Source organism: Crocuta crocuta, unplaced genomic scaffold (assembly GCF_008692635.1).
Source record: "Crocuta crocuta isolate KB4526 unplaced genomic scaffold, BGI_CrCroc_1.0 scaffold176, whole genome shotgun sequence".
Taxonomy (NCBI): Eukaryota; Metazoa; Chordata; class Mammalia; order Carnivora; family Hyaenidae; genus Crocuta; species Crocuta crocuta.
The window spans coordinates 1,201,393-1,205,896 of NW_027531905.1; the positions used below are offsets into that span (position 1 = coordinate 1,201,393).

The 4,504-nt window shown below is 37.0% G+C and overlaps 1 pseudogene; it reads right to left on the reverse strand.

Moving 5' to 3' along the window:
• Positions 1-1,273: 1,273 nt before the first annotated feature.
• LOC144240283 (NADH dehydrogenase [ubiquinone] 1 alpha subcomplex subunit 1 pseudogene) lies at positions 1,274-1,487 on the reverse strand (annotated as a pseudogene).
• Positions 1,488-4,504: the final 3,017 nt, after the last annotated feature.

Consider the following 4,504-nt stretch of genomic DNA (forward strand, 5'->3'; position numbering starts at 1 on the left):
GAAAATTTTGAAAGCAGCAAGAGAGGAGTAAATCATCACAAAAAAGGATCCTCATTAAGAGGATAAACAGACTTCTCATCAGAAACTTTAGAGGCCGGAAGACTGTGGGCCAATATATTCAAATTGCTAAAAGAAAAAAAACCCTCTCAACCAAGAATCCTATATCCAGCAAAACAGTCCTTCAAAAGTAAGGGAGAAATTAAGACATTCCCATGCAAACAAAAGCTGGGGGAGTCTCTGATCACTAGATATGCACTGCAAGAAATTCTCAAGGGAGTCCTGCATGGGAAAATAAAGAGGTCAGTAGACAGTAACTCACAGCCATATAGAGAAATAAAGACCTCAATAAAGGTAAATACATGGTGATAATAAAAGCCAGTCTTATCTTAACAATGCTTTGTAACTGAACTTTCTGTACTCTACATGATTTAAGATACTGTTATATCAAGGAAAAACCCAATTATCAGTCTAAAAGCTAGTATTACTGTAACTTTGGCTTGTAACTCAAAATCTGGTTTTCTATGTAAAAGACTAATGCATTAAAAAAAATTACCAGTTTGTTTTAGGGCACATAATGCATAAAGATGTAATTTTTAAATTACTTTTATTAGTCTATTGTCAAGTTGGTTTCCATATAACACCCAGTGCTCATCTCCACAAGTGCCCTCCCCCATGCCCATCACCCCCTTCCCCTCTCCCCTACCCTCATCAACCCTCAGGTGTTGTCAGTATTTAAGAGTTTCTTATGGTTTGCCTCCCTCCCTCTCCTTAACTATTTTTCCCCTTCCCCTCCCCCATGGTCCTCTGTTAAGTTTCTCCTGTTCCACATAGGAATGAAAACATACAGTATCTGTCTTTCTCTGCCTGACTTATTTCACTTAGCATAATAACCTTGAGTTCCATTCACATTGCTACAAATGGCCAGATTTCATTCTTTCTCATTGCCATGTTGTACTCCATTGTATATATAGACCACATCTTCTTGATCATTCATCAGTTGATGGACATTTAGGCTTTTTCCCTGATTTGGCTATTGTTGAGAGTGGTGCTATGAACATTGGGGTACATGTGCCCCCATGCATCAGCACGCCTGTATCCCTTGGGTAAATCCCTAAGAGTGCTATTGCTGGGTCATAGAGGAGTTCTATTGTTAATTTTTTTTTATTTTACTTTTTTGTTTTCATTATGTACTACATTGCTACACTGCACAACCTTTTAGAAAGGGCAGGTGAGTATAACTGAATTATTCTTCATCAGTCAGGGAAAGGCTTCTCTAATCGATATTCTCCAAACCCTTTGACACATAATAACGATTAACTCCAGAGATGCGCCTATCTCTTTGCATCAAACTCCACTGATACGGGTAATAGGCAACCCTTTTTTCCTTGCCCCCCGTTACAGAACCTGTGGATGTGCGTGGTGGCCATGTCGGAGATGACCAAGCACACGGCCATGATGCCGATCCCTAGCAGGATCTCAAACCACATCGTACCGTGTGCTTGCCAGGGCTGAGTCCTTCCTTCCTGGCCCCCTAAAGGTGACCCGGCCTCCCTATTGTTAATTTTTTGAGGAACCTCCACACTGTTTTCCAGAGTGGCTGTACTAGTTTACATTCCTACCAACAGTGTAAGAGGGTGCCCATTTCTCCACATCCTCGCCAGCATCTATAGTCTCCTGATTTGTTCATTTTAGCCACTGTGACTGGCGTGAGGTGGTATCTCAGTGTGGTTTTGATTTGTATTTCCCTGATGATGAGTGCATCATCATACGTTTGTTGGCCATAAAGATGCAATTTTTTGACATTAACAACCAAAAGGAGTGAAGATAGAGCTGTAAGAGAGACTTTTTGTATGTTACTGAAGTTAATCTGGCATAATTCAAATTCATGTTATAACTTTAGGATTAAATGTAATCTCCATGGCAATCACATAGAAAATTACTATAGAATATACATAAAAGGAAATGGGAAAGGCAGGTAAACTTTTCATTACAAAGAAAAAAATGGGTCAATAAAAGAAGACAGTAATGCAGGAAATAAGTGACAAAAAAACCTATAAAGCACATAGGCATACAGAAACAGCAAAATAAATTTCTCCTTATCAATAATTATGTTAAATGTAAATAGAGTAAACTCTCCAGTCAAAAGTCAGATTGGTGCAGGATGCCTGGGTAGCTCAGTTAGTTAGGCGTCCAACTTCACCTCTGGTCATGATCTTGTGGTTCGTAGGTTCAAGCCCAACATCGGGCTCTGTGAGGACAGCTCAGAGCCTGGAGCCTGTGTCTGATTCTGTGTCTCCCTCTCTGTCTGCCCCTCCCCCTCTCATACTCTGTCTTTCTCACAAAAATAAACATTAAAAAAAAAGTCAGATTGGCACAATGGATAAAAAGCACAATCCAACTATATGTTGTATATTAGGGACTTACTTAAGATCCAAAGACACAAAAAGTTTGTAAGTGAAAAGATGGGGAAATAAAAGATTTTCCATGCAAATAGTAACCAAAAGTGAGGAGTGACTATACTAATATCAAACAAAATGGGCTTTAAATCAAAAAAGGTTACAAGAGATAAAAATGACATTATATAATAAGAGGTTCAATACAGCAAGAAGATAACAATTATAAACACTTATCTAAGGACAGACCATCAAAATATACAGAACAAATACTGATAGACTTGAAGGAGAAATAAAAAGTTCTAAAAGTTAGAGACTTGAATATTCTACTCACAATAATGGATCGAATCACCAGGCAGAGGTAAGGAAATCAAAGATTTAACAAAACAAACCAACTGCCTTAATAGACATATACAGAACACTATCCAACAATAGAATACATATTCTTGAACTGCACTTGGGACATTTTCTAGGACAAACCATATATAAGGACATGAATTAAGTCTCAAAAGATTTTTTTAATGTTTATATATTTTTGAGAGAAAGAGCATAGTGGAGGCGGGAGAGGGGGAGGGGGAGACAGAGGATCCAAAGCAGGTTCTGTGCTGACAGCGGAGAACCCAACATAGGGATCAAACTCACAAACTGTAAGATCATGACCTGAGCCGAAGTCAGATGCGAAACTTACCGAGCCACCCAGGTGCCCCATCTCAAAAGATTTTTTAACATATCAAAGTATATTTTCTGACCATAATGGGATGAAGTTAAAAATCAAACATGGAAAACTGGAAAATTCATGGAATTGTGGAAATTAAAAACACTTTCAAAGAACCAATGGATCAAAGAAGAAATCACAAAGGAAATCAGAAAATATTTAAAGAATGAAAATGAAAGCACAATACTAAAACTTATGGGACGCAGTGAAAGTGATGCTAAGGTAGAAATTTACAGCAGTAACTGCAATCCCTATTAAAATCCCAGTAACATTTTTTTTTGCAGAAATAGAAAAACCCATTCTAAAATTCATATGGAATTTCAAGGGATTCCAAATAGCTTACTCAACTTTGAAGTAGAACAAAACTAGACAACTCACACTTCCTAATTTTGAAACTTACTACAAAGCTGCAATAATCAAAACAGTGTGGTATTGTCATAAAGCTATATAAAACAATGGAATAGAACAGAGAGCTAACAAATAAACCCTGACATAAATGGTCAAATGTTTGACAAGGATGCCAAGATCACTGAATGGGGAAAGGATGGTCTTTCCAAAAAATGGTGCTGGGAAACCTAGTTATCTACATGAAAAAGAATTAGGTTGAAACTTTACCTAACGCCATATGCAAGAATTTAAATAAATCAAGAACCTAAATTTAAGACCTAAAACAAGAGAAGTCTTAGAAGAAAACATAGGACAAAATATTTATGACATTGAATTTGGCAATGATTTCTTGATAGCAAAGCAAAGGTACAGGTAACAAAAGAAAAATGGACAAATTGAACTTATGAAAATAAATTTTTTGTGCATAAAAGACACTATTCAAAAGAATACAGAAAGGCAACCTACAAATGGGAGAAAATATTTACAAGTATATTTACAAATAGTAAAGTCTTTGCTATAATTTTAAAATTAGAGAATCACAAATCTGTGCAATATTCTAATTTATATTACAATCTCTGATAATGAAGATTACAGATGAAATTAACATCTTTGCATTTTATGTTGCTACACAAACATGGCTTTGCTATTTGTATATATTTTAGGTATAACATTTAGGTAATAGGCAACAACCTGTCCAATGATGTATATCATTTTATACAAAGTACAAAAACAAAAAGAAACCTGGAATTACATGAAAAAAAACTGACCAAAAAATATACAATTTAAGACTCAGAGAGTACAGGCAAGATCTCAATTACCCCTTCACAAAGCTTCATCAAAAGCACAAGAGAACTGGGGCACCTGGGTTGCTCAGTCGGTTAAGCATCCGACCTCAGGTCATGATCTCACAGTTTGTGGGTTCGAGCCCCACATCAGGCTCTGTGCTGACAGCTCAGAGCCTGTTTCAGATTCTGTGTCTCCCTCTCTCTCTGCCCCTTCCCCACTCATT